We start from the raw sequence: 25428 nt of genomic DNA on the forward strand, positions 1-25428 counted from the left end.
TAGAACAATGAAGATACTGTTATCTTTGCCTTTTCTTTGATCTCATTGGAATTTATGTCATAAAACTAGATGGGATTTTAAAGTTGTTGGAATTTCAGTCTGTCCAAACTAATTTCTCATTATGCCCTTTAGAAACCAGACAGAGGTTGCCCTACCCACGCCTCAACTTCTTTGGTTCAGTTTTTGCTCCCCCTCACTCCTGGGTTAGCCTCTCCATTCACTGAAATGTCAAACCCTGAATAGAAAGAGGTGTTTTAAGATAATTGATTGACATGACTTATTGCCAGGGAAGATGGCAACCCATCAAAAATGATGGTTTCATTATATGAGGTTCCAGGTTACTTTTCAAGGAATAAAAGTGGCTGAGTGACATAGGTGTCAGTTCTGCCAAAGATTCTCCAAGATTGGCACAAATGCAACATACTCAAGGGGCCCACAAGGGACAATGGCATCTCAGTGGCAACCAACATAGATGAAGACCTGGCTGGGCTGACAATGGCACTGAGTCAAGTCCTAGAGGTGTTGCCAAAGTCTAAGGAGGTACAGAAAGTTCTTAACAATGTCTGAGACTGGCTTTCCCACCACCTGGAGAAACAAGGGTGTACTTAGATAAAAGTTAAATTATGCAAACCTGGCATTCCATTCACTCAAGTTTGTGTTCTTAACTCACATGTACTGTAGAAGCTTAAGGTCATTCAAAAACTTCATTAGTAGGAGACACCCTGAAGCCTTTGAATGACAGAGAACAAAAAGAGTAAAGTTCAAAGTAACACTTGGAGAGCTTCTCACCAACCCATGTCATAATCAATTCAACTAATAGATCTTAAATGAGCTTATAACTTCAAAATAATGGTCTAAAATGAGCTACTTGGAAAGCTTGACTAGACAGCCCACACTGACATACATGTGTGATGTCTGGAAATAACCCCATGAGAAGAGATGGTATACGTGCACTGGACAATAGCACCTCACGTTAACTGAAAGAAGTTACAGGAAAAGGAAAACAAGGTGGGGACTACTCAAAAATATTTCAATTTCACTCAGAGCAATTCAGAATGATAAAAGTTAAGGGAAAAAAAATCTTTTAAAATATTTATTTATTTATTTATTTATTCTGGATAGAGACAGAGAGAAATTGAGAGGCAATAGGGAGAAGAGAGAGACCTGTAGCACTGCCTCACCACTGAGGCTTTCCCCTTGCAAGTGGGGGCTAGGGACTTGAATCCAGGCCCTTGGGCTCTGAAAGACAAGCACTCAAGCAGGAGAGCCACCACCCAGCCCTGGAGCAATGTTTTTTTTCAAATTGCATTCCTTTAGGTATTTGTATCTACTTCCCTAATGAAGGGAAATTACTTCAGAGCAGAGAGTGGTGAGTCTCTGAGCCGTTTATCTACCACTGTACCCCAAACAGATTCTATTTAATCATTTTATCTGCAGTTCAATGCTCTTTGTTTATTTATTCAAAAAATATACAAAGTTGGGATCCAGTAGGGACTCATCTGATAAAGCACACAGGCACTGGTTTAAGCTCCAATCCCCTTGTAGTATAAGCCTCAGGCCCTGGCATATGTTTACACGTATCCATAAACTAGGGCAAAATATATACCTGAAAGCAGAAGTACACAATAGTCTGCAGTTGAGTACCCCCCAACACTTCATCTGCAGTATTCCAGCTTTTAGGTCCATAATTGTTCAACAATTTGTTTGGCTTTGTATATTAACTCTCTTTTCAGCCACCAGATTCCAGATGCCAGCATGATGTCAACCAGACTTCCCTGGACAGACAACCCCACCAATGTGCCCTGGAGCTCCGCTTCCCCAGAGACCCACCCTACTAGGGAAAGAGAGAGGTAGACTGGCAGTATGGATTGACCAGTCAATGCCCAGGTTCAGTGGGGAAGCAATTACAGAAGCCAGATCTTCCACCTTCTGCAACCCACAATGACCTTGGGTCCATACTCCCAGAGGGATAAAGAATAGGAAAGCTATCAGGGGAGGGGAAGGGATGGGATATAGAGATCTGGTGGTGGGAATTGTGTGGAGTTGTACCCCTTCTATGCTATGGTTTTGTTAACGTCTCCTTTTTAAAATAAAGAAAGAAAAAAAAAAAAGAAAAAAAAGAGAAAAATCCCCAGAAACTCAAAAAAAAAAAAAAGATAATCTTTTTGCATAACCAATATGCTACCATTCATGTATGTGTGTGTGTGTGTTTGAAGCCAATAAAACACCTGCATCAGCACCAACATGCTATATATTTCTTTTCAATTTTTATTAATTTATTACTGGATAGAAACAGAAAGTAAGATAGAGGGACAGAGAGGGAGAAAGACAGACACCTGCAGCCCTGCTTTACCACTTGTGAAGCTTTCCCCTTGCAGGTGGGGACTAGGGGCTTGAACCTGGGTCCTTGTGCGCTGTAATGTGATAGCTTAATCAAGTGTGCCTCCACCTGGCCCCATGCTATATTTTTTAATAGGTAAAACAACTAGAGGAGTGAAACCAAGATAAAAGTAGAGTATATTCCATGTGAAATTCCAAGGAGATGGAAATTTTTTAAAAGAGAACATCACAAAAGACTGAAACTCATTGGGCCAACTTTTTTGCCTACAGAGTGAACATTTATTTTTCTTTTTAAAAGATTCTATTAGTGATTTAATATTGCTTTGCAAAATTACATGTCAACAGGAGTATAATTACACACCATTCCTACCACCAGAGTTCTGAATCTTCAGTCTCCCCACTGCAAGCCACCACAGTTCTCCTGAGGTTGTAGACATGGGCCAACCATCATCTCTACAACTATCTGTCTACATTTGTACATAATTGCCTTTTTCTTCCAGGCCCCTTCCTCTCTTTCCCTCAAAGCCACTCATGACACCATTGCTACCTCCAAAAGTCCCTTTCCTTTCCTCCTCTCTCTCTGGATACTGATGGAGCTGGAGTTCTGGGCACTCTTTCTTTTTTAAATTTAATTTAATTTTTATATTACAGAATTACATCTTGACAGGGGTTTGAATCCACACCATTCCCACCACCAGTGTTCTCAATCTTCACTTTCCCCACTGCAATCCACCACAGTCCCCCTAAAGTTTTAGACATGGGCCAACCATCTTCCCTACAACTATCTGTCCACATTCATACATAGTTGCCCCTTCTTTTTCTGATTCACTCCTCTCTTCCCCTCTAAGCCACTCGTAACATCATAGCTACCTCCATATGTCCCTCTCCTTTTCCTTCTCTCTCTCTCTCTCTGGGTACTGATAAGAGCTGGGGTGCAAAGTCCTCTCAAAGTGAATGTTTTTATGGAAGTTATTTCTAAGTATTTTCTGTCAATGTAGGAAAAAATTCCTGATTCTTATGACATTGATATTAGCCTCCTAAACTCTTCCTTTCAGAACATGAGCAACATGGTGCTGGGTGGTGGTGCGCCTAGTTGAGCGCACATGTTGCAGTGAGCAATGACCCAGGTTTAAGTCTCAGGTCCCCACCCGAGTGGTGAAGCAGGGCTGCAGGTGTCTATCTGTCTCTCTCCCTCTCTAGCAACCCCAGAAACTCTCAATTTCTGTATGTCTCTATCCAATAAATAAATAAATAAATAAATAAATAAATAAAAAGAACATGAGCCACATGGATTTGTTCCAGTTTGTTAAGCTGCCATCCTGTCTACTAGGAGGGAAAATTATTTTTTTCAGACAAGTATCCAATTTCACCTGAGACTCCTAAACTCCAAGTATTTGACTACCTTTAATTTAACCCTTCCCTAAACAGGTTCTTCCACTTGTAAATGGTTGAGATTATAACTAGAAAAACTAACTTCTGTAAATGGGGGGAAATTCACTTTCTGAAAAGAGAATTTTTTATTTAAAAATTGTTTTTCCACCTTTAAAAGGACATTCTCCTTGCTCCCCGCAACAATTAAGCAGAATAAACAAATCCCATGACTCACATCCAAAGAATCAAAAGTTAGACAAGTAACAGTATTTTCCTCATTTAACTGGAGATGTGTAGCATTATTTTGTTGTTAAAATCTAACTACTTTAAGTTCCTTAATCAGATTTGAAAGGAGAACAGGATGTCACTTTTAACAAGTCATCCTTTTCCCATTAAATACTATCCACAACCAATCAACACAAGAGATAAAAATAGCTCAATGTACCACCAAACAAAAATACTGGCTATGAATGCCCCCAAACTCTATGATATCAGGTCAATTTATCACACACAGAATAGATGAGCTGAGGTTTGGGGCATCACAGTGTAGTGTAGTTCACAGCTCTTTTTTTTTTTTTAAGGGCTAGAATAAAATGACCCAACCAGGGGGTGGGGATGGGGGTGGGTAAGTTAGATGATAGAAACAGTCCCACATCCGCTAGGCAAATGCAAGAGATCTTAGGCAACCAACCACCATTTTCAGAGGCTTGCACAGTTAGGAAAGAAATTACTTAAAAGGAAGGATGGCAGTGTTTAGTTAAAATGCTCACAGAAAAAGAACAGCAGACTCAAGGTTCCACCCCAGTCATTATCAAAGAACTTATTTTAATCATTCAAACAGAGAGGAACTCTCCTCCTTCTGTAGTTCTACAAGATGCCTTTCTGTGAACTGAATTTTTTCCTCTGTGGAACAAAAACAGTAATGGTTCCACCACTGGACTACTGCCCTATGCTGTGTTAGAATAATCTGTACACTAAAAAGTTCTATTTAGTACTATCATATTGGTAAAGCCTTTATTTTTCTAAGCGTTTTCACTTTAAGATGATAAATTCGGGAACAGAGAGCGCTTTTTTGTTGTTGTTGTTGTTCTTTCTGTTGTTGTGTTGTTCTTTCTAATGCCTTTTCCATTGCCCAGCAGACATGCAGTAAACCCCTTTTGGACTGAACTGAATGCCAAGCAGGGTGGCATACCCCTGGTCCTTGTCATTTCCTCAGAACAAGGCCTGTCATAGATAATTCTTTTTCATAGTAGCATATTAGTTAGTACTCAAGAGGAACCTAGAAGTCTTCTGTATTCTATTCAGAAGCACTGTGGGGGAGGGATACAGAATCCCTAACTTTTATATAAGGTGGGATTCAACTCTAAGCTACTATACTATACTATACTATACTATACTATACTATACTATACTATACTATACTTTCACTCTGTTCCCTGAATTCTGTACTCTCTTGTGTAAGAAAAGGAAGTGTCAAAGCACTTAACTTCAAGGTTAAGGTAAACTAGAAAGATTAAAAAGGAAATTATTTTTCAGCCTTTGCAAAAACACAAGTATTTCCTAATTCCAGTAAATTCTCCATTCATTTGGGAGATAGAGAATGATGCTAAAAAGTTAGGTTCAAGGACATCCTTTCCTCTGCAATTATCTTCCCACTATGAAAAAAAAAAATTGCAGTATTTTATGTTCAGGGTTTTATTTTCCTAATCAAATTTGTTTAGAGTCAGCCAGGCCTGCCCCAAGTTTTAAATCATAAATTGTTCCCACCTCAACTCCCCAATCCCCACATACCCTTCTACCTACAAACTCACTTTCCACCCATCTCTGTCTCATGCTACTACTGCTAACTTCACTCATCTTGAGCAGCTAGATGGTTTTAGCTTGAGAGGCAGTCATGAGTTAAACCATATAGAGGTGGAATTGCTCCCAGATGTTCAAAGGATTAGCTAAACCAATCTAATATCTTCTATTAAAAAGCAAAGACACACGTCAGTATTGGGTAAGGTATGCTAACATACATTTGGGGGAAATGTGAAATTATACTATCAAATAAAACAACACTTCCCTAAAAAAAAAAGTGAAGGCACACACTAAATATAGAACTACAAAATAATGGTAAAAGAAGCTTGAATCATACAAAAAAAAAAAAAACATATAATTGTTCCTCTCACTTCTTCATACAGCCATGGTCAGAAAAGTGAGTTTGCAGGTGTTGGTGAACTAGCTCATCTCACACCAGCTTTGCTATGTTGACCATGTTTGAACACCAGAAATACCACATCAGCATGCTAAAGTACCAGGCGAAGCTTCAGTGCTGTTGTGTTCCTGTCTCTCTTTATCTTAAAAAATCATCCTGGAGCAATAAAACCATGTACATTCCGACCTACCACTGTGTCCTGAAACCCCTCTAGAGCCCTGCCCCACTAGGGAAAGACAGAAACAGGCTGGGAGTATGGACTGACCTGCCAAAGCCCATGTCCAGAGGAGAAGCAGTTACAGAAGCCAGACCTTCCACCTTCTGTACCCCATAATGATCCTGGGTCCATACTCCCAGAGGGTTAAAGCATAGGGAAGCTATCAAGGGAGGGGATGGGATACAGAACTCTGGTGGTGGGAATTGTATGGAATTGTATCCCTCTTATCCAAAGGACTTGTCATTCATTATTTAAATCAATTTTTTAAAAGTGCATGTTCGAGGCCCCAGCAAAATACAAACATACACAGAGAGAGAGAGAGAGAGAGAGAGAGAGAGAGAGAGAGAGAGAGATTCTGTATCCCCATCCTTCCAGTTAATCAAGTTCAAAAGCAAAAAAATCTCTAGAAGCAGAACTAAAGGTTGCTCTATGAACTGTCAAGGCCATTTGAATGCCTGTGATTTATAGGTGAGAATCAAGCTTTCTTGTGCATGTTGAAAGGGCATGGGATTCTTAATTTATGGTTTAGAAGTTGCAGGCTATAAGTAATAAACCTGCTAAACTATTGAATTGCTGATAACAGTGACCTCTAGCAGAGCCTGCAGAGGTCAAGCAGCCTTTTCTCTAGGGTCAAAGTGTTTCTGGTTTACCCAAAGTCCTTTTGGTTGAACTAAAGAGAAACACAATTGCTTGAGAGCAAGTGAATGCAGTCAATTAAGTGGAAGGAACCAAATGCAGCCCAGCACTAGGAGGGTCTGAAAATGAAACTGAAAGGTTCAGATCAAAAGTATTCATTCGTTCTCTCTGAAGATGCATGGTTGTTTCAAGTTTCCTCAAGGCTCCCTCTGCTCTGAACTGTGACTAAGAGGAGTTGGTTGGGCTGTTACACACTGATGTGAAGCAGATTATCTGTGGGAGGACAATGCTTCATTACAAATGCATTTGTCCCCTCACCACTGGTCCCAGGACTTCTCACTATGTTGTTCTTATGATGTGTAGGTCTTTCCTACACCTATCTTTCATAACCCTGTTCTTTCAGCACTCTTACTTCTGCTCCTGCAATACCACTTTCACTTGGTTTTCCAACTAACTGACTTCTCAAATTCCTTTACCAATTGAGTATGCCACCCCCCCATCCCCCATTATAAGATATGATGTCCCTTAGAGCTCTGTCCTAGTCTTTCTGTTTATGTTTAAACTCTCTTTTTAAGTGATCTCAGTCACACTAACTGCTTCAACTGTGCTGTATATGGTCCACCATTTTTTCTGAGTCCCAAACATGTATATCCAACTGCCTGTCCCATAGTCCCATTTGGATGTCTCAAAGACATCTCAGAATCAATGCATTTAAATTTCCACCACTCTCCCAAACTTTTCCTCCAAGATTCTCAATCTTCATAAGTGATTCTACTCAGTTGCTCAAGCTGGAAATTAGGAGTTAATCCTTTATTCTTCTTGCTCATGGTTCTATCCATCACCACCTCTCCCTCAAAAACCTCCATAATCCACCTAATTCTCTCCACACTTGAGTTTAAGCTTTCACCAGCTCTTATCTGGACTACTACAATGAACACCACCTACCCTCTTTTTGTATCATCCCTTGCCTCTCCCCAGATTGTGGTCAGAACAATCCTTTGAATATCTCTAAGCTTTATACTATGAGGCTTTCTATGACAGCAGAATAAAATCCAGAGTTTTCCCCTCAGGGCCTTCAAATCTCTTGCACAACATCTAGGCCCCACAACCTCTGTGAAATCATCATGTATCACGCCTACCTCTTTCACTATGAAGGACATACATTTGCTTTTATTTTTTCAGACGTGTAATAACTGTCTCACCTCAGAAGCTTCTGCCCATTTTATTCTCTCCTTCTGTTCAGAGCACCTCTCTAGCTCATCTTTCCATGCTGAATCACATCAATCTCCCCGTGACACCTTAAGTATCACTTCTAAGCTCCCTCTCTAAGAACAGTGTGTGAGTGAGTGTGTGTGGGAGAAAGAGAGAGCGGGAGAAAGGAAGAAAATATAACTGCTTGAAACAGGTTGTATATATCTGGTACATTGCATTTCCTTCTGCTAAACTTTTCTCTTGTAATGATTCACTTCACTCATTCACTCATTCACAGGGAAGGGCAGCTTCAGGTTATGCCTTGTCCATTATTATTTCATCTCAAGATCTTGATCAGTGCTTTAGTTTTTATCTCTACTAATGAATGGGTCACAAAGAGGTTATCTCCCTACGATTAGAAAATGGATTGAGAAAAACAAAGGGAGCTTCCATCTTTTGTCATGTCTCATTTGGGTATTTGATTTTAAGTTTTTCAAGAAGATTGTGCTTGTTTTGTTTACTCCCTGTATTCCAATGCTTAGCACATTAACACAGTTTGATACTTGTGAACTATTTAATAAATATCTCCTGTGAATTTATTTCAGTACTAAACACATGGCATGAAACTTCTCTAAGGCAATCATGTCTATATAAAAAGATAATATTTCAGATTATGATAACTTTCATTTTATTATTTAATTTTTAGTAAGAATCTACTGTCTTTTTTATCCATGCTAGCAACATAAATGAGTAAATGAACAAAACAAATACTACCAGAATGAAAGCAATATTAAGGAAATCAAACAGGAGGGAGGAGGGGTTCCTGTCATGTTATAAGTGATTAGGAAGCCCTCTTTAAGTTTAAGGATGGGTAACTGGAGCTAATATTTGAGTAAAGAAGGAGCCATCTATGAAAAAGTCTCAGGCAGTGACATTTTCAGAAAGAAAAAAAAAAGGTACATAAAGTGCAAAGGCTTGGAGGAGAGGAGAGGGAGGAAGGAAGAGCTAGGTGAGGTTTGACAAACATCAAGAGGTTGGAATGGCCAAGTCCAGTGAACAAGGAAAATGTACAGAGAAACTGCTGGAAACCTGCTTATGAAGGAAGTCTGTCTCAGGTCAAGGGAAGGACTCAGATACTTTTTTTTTCCTGACTGAAGTGGGAAGATACTGTTTTTTCATTTATTTGTTTGCTTGCTTGTTTTGTTTTCTCTGAGTAGAAAATTGAACATATTCTGATACACTTTTTCTTTTAAATATTTCTATAACCTGGGGGGACATGCACTGAGTAAACTGCTGGACTTGAGTGTATGGGATCCCGAGTTCAATCCTCAGCATCACATGTGCTGAGTGATGCTCTGGTTGCCTCTTGCTAATAAATTAAAAAAATTTTTTTTGTTGTTTGTTTTGTTTTCTCCTGACAGAGTTCCCACTAGAGATTCACTATTCCACTGCTCCTGGCAAATGTTTTTTTTTTTCTTTTAAAGATGGAAAGATGAGAGACAGAGAGGGAGAAAGAGAGAAACAGAAAAAGATGAGGCACCATGACACTGTTCTCCCACTTATGAAGATCCCCCTTTGCATGGTGCTCCCATGTGGTGGTTAGAGGCTCCAGCCCAGGTGCTCCACCATGGTAAAGTGTGTGCTCTCTTGGGTGAGCACCCCTTCCCCCAATTAAAGATCTTATCTGGGAAATACTATTTTACAAAGAGTGGTTGTTTCAGGAGTACAATTTTCCATTTCCCCAAAACATGCACCAGTATACCTCACCTATCACCTTAGTACCATGTCCCTGGGCACAGTGCCCCCAAGCTTCTGTTTACCCACTTTCTTCTTCCCCATTAGCATCCTCAGATTGGCTGAAATAGATCAAGGGCTTATTTATAAGCCTTCACCCTATCTTTTCCTTTGATTTGTTTCTTAAACCTTATATATGACTGAGATTGTCTGACATGGTCTTTCTCCTTCTGACTTATTTCACTTATTTTGATCCCCTCCATTTCCATCTGCGTTGTAACAAAGACAAGATGTCATCACTGCTAACAGCAGAGTACTATCCTATTGAGTATAGATACCGCAATTTGCCTATCCATCCCTTTGCTGTTGGGAACTTGGCTATTGTATATATCTCTGTAATGAATATCGGTATGCATAACTCTTTTGATAAGTGTTTGCTCTTGGGGTAGATATCTATGAAAGGAATTGCCAGATCAGACAGTAGATCTTTTAATATTCTGAGGAATTTATATAGTCTTCTCTGATTTATGACTTAAAAAAAAAAAGACTCCCTGGGAGTCGGGCGGTAGCGCAGTGGGTTAAGCGCAGGTGGCGCGATGCACAAGGACCAGCGTAAGGATCTTGGTCAGAACCCCCGGCTCCCCACCTGCGGGGGGGGGGGGGGGTGTCAATTCACCAATGGTGAAGCAGGTCTGCAGGTGTCTATCTTTCTCTCCCCCTCTCTGTCTTCCCCTTCTCTCTCCATTTGTCTCTGTCCTATCCAACAACAACATCAATTACAACAATAAATCAACATGGGCAACAAAAGGGAATAAATTAAAAAAAAAAAAAAAAGACTCCCTGTTACTTGAAAGAAATGGGCTAAAGAGTTTTTTTTTTTTTTTTTTTTTTAATTTTTTATTTAAGAAAGGATTAGTGAACAAAAGCATAAGGTAGGAGGGGTACAACTCCACACAATTCCCAACACCCAATCCCCATAACCCACCCCCTCCCCTGATAGCTTTCCCATTCTCTATCCCTCTGGGAGCATGGACTCAGGGTCGTTGAGGGATGCAGAAGGTAGAAGGTCTGGCTTCTGTAATTGCTTCCCCGCTGAACATGGGCGTTGACTGGTCGGTCCATACCCCCAGTCTGCCTCTCTCTTTCCCTAGTAGGGTGTGACTCTGGGGAAGCTGAGCTCCAGGACACATTGGTGGGGTCTTCAATCCAGGGGCTAAAGAGTTTTTGTGTCCCTCTAGGCATTAAGATCTCTTAGACTATCAAAAACAAATATAGGAGAAAACTAATTTTGTTATTAAAAAATCTCACTTCACTGGGACCATAAAAATTATAAAGGTACTTAGTTGGACATGCTTTTTTGGTGAGTTTTGAGTTATCTCAAAAAGCAATAATAAGTTTACCATTTTAGTGGAAATGATCCAGTTAAGATTTCATGGCTCTTATCAAATTTGCTTATTAATTTATATGTGATGTATTTGCTTATTGATCACTAATGAATATGATTCATCATATGAACATTTAAAAAAAAGCAGTCATTTCTGACAAACATCTCCCTTCAACTACTGCAAGCATCCAACACTGTCACCAGAGCCCTTCCTTTTGAAATTCACTGATGCATCTCATATTTGTCAAGCTTACTATTTGTGGGCAGTGAGCTGTGCAATATAAGTGAGAGTCATCCTTTGGGATACATCTGCCTGTCTTAGATCTGAAACTGCTTATCTCTAAAGAAGAAAGGAGATCAGCTTTCATCACATCATTTTAAAAAACTGTATTGAGCCTTTTCTTTCTTCCTTCCTGTTTTTCCTCTTTCTTTTCTTTTTGTTTCTTTTCTTTTCTCTTCTTTCTTTCTTTCTTTTTGGTCTAGAGATTTCTTCTTTCAGAGGAAATGATTTTGCTAAATCCTACTGAAAATAAAAACATATCTAGAAGCTATGAAAATGGAGGGGACATTGCTTTTTCTTAAGTTGAGATGGCCAGCTGCCAGAACTAAATGAATAGTAGGTTTTGGATAAAGCCTTTCATGCAAAATACCAGGAGGAATTTTTTTTCTCTTCTTATTTAATTGCAACATCATGAAAACACTGTGGTGCAGATCAATTTATCTTTTAAAAGGTCCCAATCACCAATAAATAAGAGGTAAAAGACAACTACCAGATGTTGTTGCTCAACTGTAGAATATAGGGGATTGAAACACATTGATTTTCAAAAGAGAGAGAAAGACAGAAAGAACACCAAATTATCTCTAAGACTTCATGAGACTATGGTGGTTGTTATTGTGGGGGAAGGGAGGTGAAGGTATACAAAGAACTTTGGTGGTGGGTGAGGTAAAGAACTATATTCCTGGGGCTGGGCGGTGGCACACCTGGTTGAGCACACATGTTGCAATGCTCAAGGCCCTAGGTTCGAGCCCCTGGTCTCCACTTGCTGCGAGAAAGCTTTACAAGTAATGAAGCTGTGTTGCAGGTGTCTCTATGTCTCTCTCCTCTCTGTCACTCCTTTCCCTCTTGATTTCTGGCTGACTCTACACAATAAATAATAGAGATTATTTTTAAAAATTTAAAAGAACTATACTCCTATAATCTTGTAAACCACTAATAAATCACTAATAAATACAAAATAAAAGTTACATTCACAGTAGTAGTAACTGGTAAATTGCCATGGACACTAAGAATTCTTTCTTTTCTTTTTTTCTTTTCCTTTCTTTCTTTTTCCTCCTCCTTCTTCTCCTTCTTCTTCTTCTTCATCTTCTTCTTCTGGCTTCATGTCAACTTCTCCAGAGGAAGAAAGAAAGGAAGGAAGGAAGGGGTAGAGGGAAGGAGGAAGGAAGGAAGGAAGGAAGGAAGGAAGGAAGGAAGGAAGGAAGGAAGGAAGGAAGATGCACCAAATCTTCCCCTAGACACAGTACACATTCTTTGTAACTCTGTCTTTCACTATTGCTTCGGCTTGGGTAAAGGAGCAGAGCATTAGCCTTAGAAAAAACATAGATGGGAGTCAGGTAGTAGTGCAGTGGGTTAAGCCACAGGTGGCACGAAGCGCAAGGACCAGCATAAGGATCTTGGTTCGAGCTCCGGCTTCCAACCTGCAGGGGAGTTGCTTTACAGGCAGTGAAGCAGGTCTGCAGGTGTCTTTCTCTCCCCTCTCTGTCTTCCTCTCTCCATTTCTCTCTGTCCTATCCAACAACGACGGCATCAATAACAACAACAAAACAACAAGGGCAACAAAAGGGAATAAAGAAAGAAAGGAAGAAAGAGAGAGAGAAAGAAAGGGAGAAAGGGAGAAAGAGAGAAAGAGAAACAACATAGATGTAAAGTCATAGTATTAAGGAAGGAACTTAATTCTGAGACTAGCTCCTGCTGAAGAAGGAACCCTAATCTGCTTCCTGCTGAAAGTGTGCTCAGCACACAGTTGTGGTCAATTTCAGAACTGCTGCTATGCTGCTACCAAGTTGATGATAGGAGGCCACCTTCAGAGGCAAGATTTAAAATTCCTGATAGACCCATGAGGCCATGAGGTTGAGGCAGGTAATAGGGGCAAACTCAGTTGGAGGTGATTGACGAAGCCCTAGCAGATGGCAGAGTGCAGGAGCAAGACGTGGGGGAGAAGGGGGATGAGGTTGACAGAAGAACTAAGGGGAGACCAAAAGGAAGCCTGGAAGGGGCTGATATCCAAGTAGAGTGGGTTCTGTTACTAGTCTAGATACCAAAAGAATGACTTCAGTATGACATAACTGGGCAGACAAGATGGGACAGCAATCTTTAATGACAACAGTACCAGACAAAATCCTAGGTAAGTATCTACTTCCTGATCTTGGAATCTGGGGTATGAATGTGGAACAATAAGAAGTGCTAGGTGTGGGGAGTGGAAGATAGCTCAACCTGCAGAGCATGCACTTTACCATGCAAAGGGACTGGGTTTGAGCCCCTGACATCAGATGGGAGCACTATGCGAAGGGGAAGAAGCTTCAAGAGTGATGGTTCTGTGGTGCCTCTCCTCTCTCCCTGTCTATCTGATAAAGAAAGGACAAAAGAGAAAGAGTCTGCCAGCCCTAGAAATATGACTAAAATAGACTTCCTCACTTATTTTCTTTAAAAAAAATTTTTTTCTTTATTTATTGGATAGAGACAGCCAGAAATTGAGAGGGAAGGGGATGATAGAGAGGAAGGAAGAGAGACACCTGCAGCCCTACTTCACCACTTGCAAAGCTTTCCCCCTGCATGTGGGGACTGGGGGGCTCAAACCTGGGTCCTTGTGCATTGTAACCTCACTTCTTTTCTATTCCTACTTTTTAGTTCCTGTTCATTAATCATTTCATCCTGTTTTATATCTTACCACCTTTCAGCCACCTAATTGCAGATGCTATTATGATTCCATCCTGACTTCCCTGGGCAGATGACCTCACTAATGCATCCTGGAACCTTACTTCTCTAAAGTCCTACCTGACTAGAGAAAGACAGACAGGCTGGGGGTATGGATCAACCTGCCAATGCCCACATATAGAGGAGAAGCAATTACAGAAGCAAAAACTCCCACCTTCTGCATCTCAAAAAGAATTTTGGTCCATATTACCAGTAGGGGAGGAATGACAGGGGAAGATGACCAGAGGACTCTGAACTCCTACTCCATCAGTACCCAGAGAGAGGAGGAAAAAAGGAAGGACATTTAGAAGTACTATTAGGAGTAGGTGTGACTTAGAAAGCAAGAGAAGGGGGGGAGGGCTAATATATATAAATATAGACGGATAGTTATAGAAATAATAGTCAACCCATATCTGTGACCTGTAGCTTCCAATGGAGGGAATGGGGGTGCAGAACTGGTGGTGGTAATGGTGTGGAATTATACCCTTGCTAAATTATAATTTTGTGAATCAATATTAAGTCACTAATAAAATTAAAATAAAAAAATTAAAGAAACAAGCTCTTGAGTCAGGAGGACAGCACAATGGTAGCATACAGGATTTCCATGTAAGAGGTTACAGTTTGATCCCAAGCACTACCAGTAGCAGAAACTGAACAGTACAGAGGTTAAAAGTATTGTTTAAAATAAAGAAGAGCTCAAGGAGCGTATGAATGTCCCTGAGTTTACCTAATAGGCAGTAGAGTATTATCTTAATTTCACCTCAGGGCTCATTTAGTAAAAAATTTCAAGCTAAAATCACTCAACTAACAAAAAATTGTTAAAACTATTTTTCCACCCATTTTGAAACTATTATGTGTATCTCTATGTAGTAAAATTAAATTTTAGAATGTATATTAAAAGAAACAAAAGAAGCAGAGTCTGCCAAGAGTAGTAGATTCATGCACAGTTCTAAGTGAGTGCATCCTTTCACTAAGACCTAGGAGGAAGGTTCAAGTTCGTGGTGAGTCTGAGCTAGGGACAGGGTAAAACAGCTGTGGGAGCAGAGGGCTGTAAGGGTTGTGCAGAAGGCCCTGAAAGGGGCAAGCACAAAAATCAAACAGATTTCAGATTCTCCCCCCCCTTAATACAGTACTTAGGTTATGTAGGTACTTAATAAATAGTTATTGGATTAGTAATCCTGATTCTAGTTCTGAAATCAGATTGTTTCAAGAACTTGATCCTTATGGTTCTATTTACTGGGTGATTTAAAAGGTTCACGTTGGTCCACTTCTCAAACTGTCCTGGAAAAGATACTTCCCTTCTATTTGAATAACTGGAGCCCCAATTTTGGTTGCATTTCTCATGAGCTGAAAAAGTACCTTCCTCAGAGGCCAGCTGCTAAATTTCCCCCCTCTCCCTGGGGGACAGAGAGCCACAGGAGGTTAAACACGCACCTGTGGCACCTGAAATAACACCCAGTGCAAGCAGCCCTGTGAGTCATCAACGACTGGCAAGGGCAGTCAGATTCTATGACTATTTTTAAGAATCAACATGTTTTAGGGCTTCAAGAAAATGTCAAGAGCCCCAAAGTGTCAACTGTCTAGGAAGGAACTGAAAAAACAAGTAAAAAGTCTACCTCAGCAGAAACCTGCCTCTGACCCTTCTTGTTCAGGGGCTTAGGGCCTAGAGGGTCATTATTTCTGGAAGCATCAATCATTTTTTGGGTAGGTGCAGCCAGATTCTTTTTCTTCTTCTTCTTCTTCTTCTTCTTCTTATTATTATTATTATTATTATTATTATTATTACTATATTTATTTATTTATTTACTTATTTATTTATTGGATAGATACAGCCAGAAATCGAGAGGGAAGGGAAGATAGAGGAGAGAGACAGGAAGAGAGAGAAAGAGAGACAGATAGACAGAGATACCTGCAACACTGCTTCACCACTTGCAAATTTTTCCTTCTGCAGTTGGGGGCCAGGGACTTGAACCCAGGTCCTTACACATTATAACAGGTGAGCTCTATCAGGTCCACCACCATCCGGCCCCTACAGCCAGATTCTTGTATGAAAGAAAAACATAGCAACTACTTTACAGAAATACACATTTGATAATATTATTAGTTATCATGTCAAAAGGTATTTATCAAGCATTCTACAGAACAAGACCTATGCATCACTGTATTAAAATCAAAGTAATCTCGGAGACTGGGGAGATAGCTCATGGTAGTGCACAGTATTTGTATGCCTACAGCCCCAGTTTCAAGCCTTGATATGACAGAGCTGAGTGGTGCTCAGTTTTCTCATTAAATAAATAAATCTTTTTTTTTTTAAAGATCATAGTAACAATATAACTGTGTCTCCTGTGCTCTAGCAGATCGAGGAGCAAAAAGACAGAAGACAGAATTCCAGGCACTGTGCACAGTGGACGGGAAGTTAAAAGCTGAAGATTCTGAGCTGTCCATGTAGCTCCATGGTAGAGTACAAGGCTTAAGTGTGAGGCCCCAGGACTTATTTTCTGCACCAAATATGCCAGAGTAATGCTCTGGTTTCTCTCACTCCCCCTTTTTCACTTTTTCATAAAATAAGCAAATAAGGGGGCTGAACGGTAGCACAGCGGGTTAAGTGCACTTAGTGCAAAGTAGAAGGACCAGCTTAAGAATCATGGTTTGAGCCCCCGGCTCTCCACCTGCAGGGGGGGTCTCTTCGCAAGCGATGAAGCGGGTCTGCAGGTGTCTTTCTCTTGCCCTCTCTGTTGCCCTCTCTTGCCCTCCCACCCCCCTCGATTTCTCTCTGTCCTATCCAAAACAACAACAATAAAGCAACAAAGGCAACAAAAGGGAAAAAATAAAATACTAAAAATAAATAACCTCTTGGAAAAAATTGGGAGTCAGCAAAATAGTTCATTTAGATGGTGTGCTGCTTTGCTTCTTAAAAAAAAAAAAAAAAATTATTTTTGCCCAGAGTCTGAAATAAAGGAAAGTTTGTGGTCTTATTTCTTCTCTCCATACCCCTCCAGCCCACCCCCTCATCCCCACTTCTTTGAAAAAGTCATTCTGGAGCAGTGAAAAAAAACAAACCTGAATGCTCTGAGTTATATTGGTGTGTTGGCCTTGTTCATTTGTTCAATGTGAAACCCAGGATGATCAATGCTGACGTATATTCATATTCTTTCTTTCATATTTTTTGCCTTTTCTCCTTAACCAGTTTGATCATTATCTTTAAAAGTCACATACACACACTATGCACACCCATGCACATTCAACATTTACCAGACACACAAAAATTACTCAAGCATATATATCACGTTATTAATGCAAGGTCTGTGCACTGACAACAGCCTTTCTATCTCAGGAGACTATGAGTCAACATCCAAATATTCAAGGCACAATAAGAAAGTAAGAAAATCATGACTTGAAATATCTTATTTCACTCATGTGGGATTTTTTTTTTTTTTTGCAAAGGTCTTGCATTTTTATAGAAGCTAAACTTTTTATGCCTCAAATCTTTCTTTCCTTTTTTTTCTCTCTCATCCAGTCTTTACATATATTTTTATCTGAATATTTATATAAATATCACTGCTACTGTGAAGGTGATTTAAGAGGTAAACTTACTCAGATTATGACATAAGGAGAAACTTGGACTGAGTATGGTGCACTGCCCCAAAGTAAAGGACTCTGGAAAAGGAAGGAGAGGAACAAGATAAAGGGACACGGGGGTCCTGATGTGTCTCTTAGACACAAATTGAGGAGGGAGGGTGATGAGAGACTATGTCTGTGTGTCAAGACTATATTGTAACATACAGGTCCATGAAGGATGATAAATGACATAGTGGGGGTTGTATTGTTAAATGGGAAACGGGGAATGTTATGCATGTACAAACTATTGTATTTACTGTTGAATGTAAAACATTAATTCCCCAATAAAGAAATAAATTTTAAAAAAAGACTATATTGTAAACCACCCAGTATAAATAAATAAATAAATAAATAAATAAATAAATAAATAAACTTACTCGAATTGCAAAGAAATAAATAAAAAAAAAGGAAAAATGCATCCTGATGTATTGCTTAATTATACTGGCTTAGTGACAAAACACAATGGAATCTGGAAAGCTGATTACAGGCCATTACAAGCAGTGTGACCAGTGTCTGTCCAAGCCTCAGCTTTTCTCATTTAAAAAAGTAGTTTACTTGACTTTTTAGTTCTTTTGACATTTTGGGAAAAGAAACTTACCTCAGCTAAAAATAGAGATAATTATAGTGGTCAGCCAAGCTACTATGGATATCAGAAAAATATGACATATATGAAAGAACTAGCACATTGCTTGACATAGAATAGGTAATAAATGTGAGTTAACATAATTACTGTATTTTAAACTTTGGAATTACTACCTTACATAAAAAAAATGAAATATTTCCCTTTCAATTACTATTCAAGTTTTTATTATTAACTGATATTTGAGTGGATATAGAAATTATTTCTCAAAGATAACTATTGTAATTATAGCAAAATCAATATCTTGTCTTGATTTTCACTTCTGTTGCAAAAGAAATGGGCAGAGAACTCTGTAGAAGAAGTCCTCCTAGGTAGTCAAGCATTACAAACTGTAATATATCAAAGGTCCTGCCTTTTCATATTACTGTGAAAAGGAAATGAAGTTCAAATTTATTCAGCACTTAACTTGCTACTTGATAAGAGCTTTATGCGCATTATGATACTTAAGTCTCATAACCTTAGAAAGTGGATATTATTATTGTTTGTTATTGTTGTTGTTGTTTGTTATTATTATTATTACCCCTACTTTCCAGATGAGGAAACAAGCTCAGAGAGGCTCTGGGATTCCCATGTACAGAGTACACAGAGAGGAACAGACTTGAGCATGGACTGAAGACAAGCACTTACTTCTATACTATTTCTGGGAAACAAAATAAAGCATATGTTATTTTTAGAAAATAGAAATATATTTTGATAATTGATGCTCAGAAATAAGAACTTCTGGATGTTGGTATCTATCTGTAACATATTGGCTCAGATTTCTCTTCAGTGACACAGAAAGAAAGACAGGCACACTCAGTTGTAGGCTTTTTCTCTTCTGACTGGGATGGCCAGATATGAATAGCTTATCTGGGAACTAAAACAAGTACATTCCCAATAGTCACCAGATCTTCCTCTCTGTTCTGGTAGTCATGGGCTAGGCAACTAAGGTGATGTTGTAGGAAGTCGTCCATAATAGCTCCTGGTGGTCTTCAGTGACTGAGGTACCTTCCTCTCCCTTCACTGACCAAGAAGGGTCATCATCCCATAGCTAAGGAAATGCCCTTCAACCTCCCCCCACACACACACACACACCACTGTGGCCTGTTTCTTATCTTTGCTTTCAACTGAATATCACATATCCCATTTCCCTTCCCAGCTGATGCTGAGATGTAACAACCTGTCACCTGAGATATGGCCCATTAAAATTACATAGCATGGGTAATGGAGAACTCAGTGCAGATAATTAGCCTTAACTTACAGGACAGCTTCTAAGTTCTCTGGGCACTCTGCCTCCACTCCTTTCCCTGCTGCTTCTTAGCACACTGGAAGTCCTCACCATTGTTCAGAGATGTCTCCTGGGATTTGTTGAGCTGGGGGTGGTTATTTAAGACTGCCCTCATTAATTCAGTCACTAAGCCAAATAGTATTGGGTTAATAGGCAAGGGCAAGAAATTGTGATCACACAAATAGTCCATCAGTTCTCCAGTGGCCAGTGGGAGTGGGGAAGAGTTAATTCAGCAGGTTGTGCATGCTTTTCATCAATCCACAACTAAATAAATTTGGATAGCACCAGAATCTAAGGGAGGCAATTTCTTAGAAGGAGCAGAATCTTAGAGCTCCCATCAATAAGAATCCAGAAAAGTTTACATCAGATGCAGTCCCCTGTTTGTTCTTCAGTCTTCTGCTATGACTGGTAGGTTTACCTTAGGATAATCCTTAGAAAGGATTTAACATTTGATATTAACAGGAAGGGGCAAATCTAGGGTGATAGTGGCTTAGCGGTAAGAACATCACAGACAGGAGATGTTAGTCTAGGTAAAAGTATGTGAAGTTGGGTTGTCTTGGGTCTGAATCCCTACTCTGACTGTCAAGATACTTAATCTTTTTCATCTGTGAACCTTAGGGTAGGGCCCACTTTTCTGCATGTTGCTCTCAATTCAAATCAAATAATATTGTATTCGCGGATCACAATCTAATCAACACAACAAGAACCACCCCAGCATGCTGCACTTCAGACTGTGACCAGAAACTTCAGGTGTGGAATGACACCCCTTCAGCTTCATCACTTGGGTGAGACCTTTCCTTTCATAGTATTCTCTAATTCCATTCCAGGTGTTCCACTCCCCAATAAAGTCCCCAAACCTAGATATAGTCCAGGTCCCCTGAGATAGAGCATAGGTTCACCCGTGCCCATAAACTAGGGGAAAAATATATACCTGAAAGCAGAAGTACACAAGAGCATGCAGGGAATACCCCCAACACTTCATCTGCACTATTCCAGTCTTTAGGTCCATGATTGTTCAACAATTAGTTTGGCTTTGTATGTTAACTCTCTTTTCAGCCACCAGGTTCCATATGCTGACCAGACTTCCCTGGACAGACGACCCCATCAATGTGTACTGGAGCGCCACTTCCTCAGAGCCCCACCCTACTATGGAAAGAGAGAGGCAGACTGGGAGTATGGATCGACCAGTCAACGCCCATGTTCAGCGGGGAAGCAATTACAGAAGCCAGACCTTCCACCCTCTGCAACCCACAACGACCCTGGATCCATACTCCCAGACAGATAGAGAATGGGAAGGCTATCAGGGGAGGTGGTGGGATGTGGAGATCGGGTTATGGGAATTGTGCGGAATTGTACCCCTTTCATTCTATGGTTTTGTTAATGTCTCCTTTCTTAAATAAATAAATTAATTAATTAATTACAATAAAGATAAATAAAAGTTAAAAAAGTATGCTTAGGCTGGGGGTATGGCTCCACCTGCCAGATGCCCATGTCCAGCAAAGAAGCAATTAAAGAAGCCAGAGCTTTTTCCTTCCAAACCACAAAAAGAATATTGGTCCATACCCCCCAGAGAGAACTGTTAGGGGAAGTTAGGGGAAGAGGGCTCTAGACCCCAATTCCAGCAGGACCCAAAACACTTGTCACCAGGAATCTTTGTTTTTATACCATCACTGAAAAAGAAGAGAATCTGAAAAACACCAGAGGAAGTCAGGCACTGTTTCACTTATTTGAGAAAGAAGAGGAAAAAGGAAATACATTCAAAGGTAGTAATAAGTGTAGATATGACTTGGAAAGGAAATGAAGGCAGGACCGTAGAAATAATGGGCAAAAACATATTGACATCAATATGGAAATAGATAAGTGGATATGTAGACATAAAGTCAACCCATATCTGTGACGTTGGGAAAACTATTGCAGTTTCTGCTGGAGGGGATGGGGATACAGAACACTGGTGGTAGGCACAGTATGAAATTAGACCCTTATTATCTTATAATTTTGTAAATCACTAATACACTGTTAAATTCTGCTTATAATTTTAGTGTTAATTCTACCATACTACAAGTATGTTTTGCTAGTGTATATTCTGTCTCACTAATGCAATGTAATTTATATTTAAATAAAGACATAAGGGACACATATAAAAGACAATTTTTAAAAATTGCTTCAAAGGTAAATCATAAAGTTAGTTGCCCCAATATCCCATGTCAGAAAACAAAAATAAACAAACCCCCCCAAAAAATACCTCATCTCTATGGATGTTTATATATTTTGCTTCAATATTTTGAAAGAGAATGAAACTCAATTGTATTGGCCTGAGATAGGTTGCCAAAGGGATTCCTACAGTGCACTTGATCATGGAATAACCTGATTTGAGAGAAATGTGGGGGGGGGGGTAATTTGGAGCAACTAGACAATCTTAATCTTACATAAACTGTTCAAAGACAGGAACTCTTTTATGCTCTCTCTTGGTGCCTAAAAAACAGGGCCAGCTCTGGGCAGGTACTCAATTAATATTTATTGAACCAATGAATAACTCATGGCAGGAACAGGTAGTTAGTTATGGGCCTGTGAAGCATTTTCATGAGGCACAGAGCCAGAACACACCTCTCAAGCATTTCATAAGTGATTTAAAAAAAAAAAAAATAGGAACCAACAAAACCCACAGATAGTAAGACAGAAAAACAAAGAATCATTTATTCAAAAGTTATAGCAAAAAAATCAGTGTCTCTGTAATCTTCTCCATCCTTAACAAAAATCCTAAAACTAGTCAGTGAAAGAGAAGCCTTTAGCATGTGAAGAAAAATTTACAAACTAATTATGATGCTTAGTAAAAGACAATAACAGATTTTTTTTTAATTTGACACCTGTGAACTTGAACAGTGACCTCTACAATGGTCCTAAGATTATATAAATATTAACTTCCTCACTGATAAAATGGGATATCAAATTATTGTAAGAATTAAGAAGGAGAAGGCCAGGTGATGGCAGACCTGACCGACTGCATGTGTTACCGAGTGCAAAGACCTAAGTTCAAGCCCCTGGTCCTCACCTGCAGGGGGAAATTTATGAGCAATAAAGTAGTGCTGCAGGTGTCTCTCTCTCCCTCTTTATTTTCCCTCCTCTCTCAATTTCTCTCTGTCCTATCAAATTAAAAAAAAAAAAAAAAGGCTGCCAGGAGCAATAGACTCATTATGCAGACACTGGTGGCAATTAAAAAAAATGCTTAAAAAAGAATTAAGAAAGATTTGATAAGGTGTAGTGTTAGGAGGATTAAAAGATCTAAGTTCCTCTCTCACTTTTCTCCCTTCTTTGCTCTTTTTGTGTGTGTGAAGTCCATTTATTCTAAATCCACAAGATAGGTGAGATGATGCATTTATTTTCTAAATTTTCTTATACCTCCTATTCAAAGATTTAAAAAAAAAAAAAAAACACGAGTTGGAGGAGTTCTAAGTATTCTACTCTATTTTTTCCCATGAGTGTCAGATGTAAGACATTAAAGCCTATTATATAACAGAAAACCAGGGGAGTTGGGGGATAGTACACAGACAGTATTGCAATTAGACAGTAGAAATTTAAAAGACTGCTTTTCTATTTTCAGTTTCTATCTCTGAAAGTTATGAAAGTGATACAAACAAGGAGAAGGTGGCCCTTGCTTCTGAAGACAAGGACATCTGTCAGACTTTTTAACAAAGAAAGCTGGAGGGGATAAAGGGAAAGTGGATGAGACTATGGTTCATAAAGGAGCCATATCTGTTTAGTTTTCTCCCAACTGAAAAAGCTCCACTTCTGCGCCACGTGTGCTTAACCTACTGCGCTACCGCCAGACTCCCCCAAAGCTCCACTTCTGAAATAGCAAGTGTATCCTATTTAAACTGGGATCTAGGAAGAGATGATTCAACAGTAGAGATCAACAGCTGCTTACATCTTTTAATGCCTAAATAAAGAGAAGGCCTTCACATCTGTCAGTATTTTCCGGCTTTACTTCCCTGGATCATAAATGGAAAGAGGTAAATTTTTAACCTCTCCCAGCTCCCAGACAAGAACACAGAAACATGCCCAGGATTCAAACTTATAATATTAAACAGAACTTCCCATTCCTCATCTGCTCAAGGTCTGCAGTTCGCTGAGAATACTTCTTTTACTTTACACATACAGACTTCTTGATCATTTCCATGATAATGACTCACGCCAGCAAAAAGATCAAAAACTTAAAGGGCAGGGGGAAATGCTGGAATCAGGGGGAGGAGAAAGGGGAAGATATGAATTCTAACAGAGAAAGTGGCTTCTAAAGTTATTTCAATATTGTCCAAGGGCAAATAACAGAGTTAAGAAGCATGCTACTATTGTCACCTTCAGAGTGATGGATGTGTATGGTGGATGATTATACTGATCAGCTCATCTTGGAAAAAGTTTAAACAGAAAGAAAGATATATTGTGCAACAAAGTGCAGGAAATACCCAGGAAATGTGATAAAGGAATTCATAGATATTAGTTTACCTTCAATCAACATCATATATAAATTGGGACATAGTAACAGTTATTTTCTTTCATCTATCCATCTACTTATAAGGTACCAGAACTGAACTTAGAACTGGAATATTCAAATAGATCATATGATATTCCTTTGAAAGACACTCAAATAAGTGAAACTATTAAGAGGATGTGGTAGAAGGCTCATGAGAATTTACTAGACAGAAGAAAAGTGGTTTTAGAAGGAAAGAAGAACACAGGTAAAAACCAGAGATGTAAGACTTAAACTGCTTGGAGGGGAACAAAAAACATTCTTTCTAGGTAGTTAAAATAAACCAAAGAAATCCAGCAAGATAGCTCACCTGCCTTTTTATGCAAGAGACCCAGATTCAAGCCCTACTCCTACTGAACTGGAGGAAGCTTCCTAGCTATGGTGTTTCTCCCTCTCTCACTTGGTCTCATTCTATCTGAAAAGTTGACTCAAAGCAAAGAAGCTTCAATGACCAAAATCAAACATACGAATAAAAATGAGAGGAGTGATTAAAACTTTAGGTTTGGAGCTGGGAGAGATATCTTACCAAGTAGAATGAGTACCCTGTCATTTACAAGGCTTGAGTTGGTATATAGGTACCACACGAGAACCCACAGACAACAGGGGAAGCATATGTGCTATTGAATCTCTCTCTCTCTCTCTCTCTCTACACACACACACACACACACACACACACACACCTACCTCAAATAGAAAGATGAAAAGTAGGATTAGAGCTGTGAAATCACAAATGGTTAAGGTTTATTGCCACCAAAAATAAAAGTGCAAATTCTTTTTTTTTTAAAGTACAGTCACCTCCCCAGTGTTTTTATTTTATTTTATTTTATTTATTTATCCCCTTTTGTTGCCCTTGTTGTTTTATTGTTGTAGTTATCATTGCTGTCGTCATTGTTGGATAGGACAGAGAGAAATGGAGAGAGATGGGGAAGACAGGGGGGAGAGAAAGATAGACACCTGCAAACCTGCTTCACCGCTTGTGAAGTGACTCCCCTGCAAGTGGGGAGCCAGGGCTCGAACCGGGATCCTTATGCAGGTGCTTGTGCTTTGCACCACCTGCGCTTAACCCACTGCACTACAGCCCGACTCCCAAAAGTGCAAATTCTTAACCTAAAAGTTCTGATTTAATTGTTAAGGGCTGAAGTATTTTTATTTTGAGAAAGAAAAAAAAAAAAAAGGCCTAAGTTTGATAGCTTTAACTCACACAGATTAACACTTTCCAAAAGAAGCTAGTGGTATTCCATAAATACATACATATCAAGTTCAAATTAGAAAACACCACACACTAAAGTATGCCTTTCTTACAGATTTATAATGATATACATTAATATATTAAAAGT

General features: G+C 39.4%; 1 protein-coding gene and 1 long non-coding RNA gene across 3 annotated transcripts in view; one reads left to right on the top strand and one right to left on the bottom strand.

Moving 5' to 3' along the window:
• MOB3B (MOB kinase activator 3B) overlaps window positions 1-25428 on the bottom strand; it is a 245470-nt gene that overhangs the window by 111541 nt on the left and 108501 nt on the right. The gene's annotated exons all lie outside the window — the stretch shown is intronic.
• On the top strand, window positions 13003-21804 carry LOC132540884 (uncharacterized). Its single transcript, XR_009552031.1, has 3 exons — window positions 13003-13475; window positions 20188-20354; window positions 20626-21804. It is a non-coding gene; the product is annotated as an uncharacterized LOC132540884 (long non-coding RNA).

The sequence above is a fragment of the Erinaceus europaeus genome, chromosome 10, assembly GCF_950295315.1.
Source record: "Erinaceus europaeus chromosome 10, mEriEur2.1, whole genome shotgun sequence".
Classification (NCBI taxonomy): domain Eukaryota; kingdom Metazoa; phylum Chordata; class Mammalia; order Eulipotyphla; family Erinaceidae; genus Erinaceus; species Erinaceus europaeus.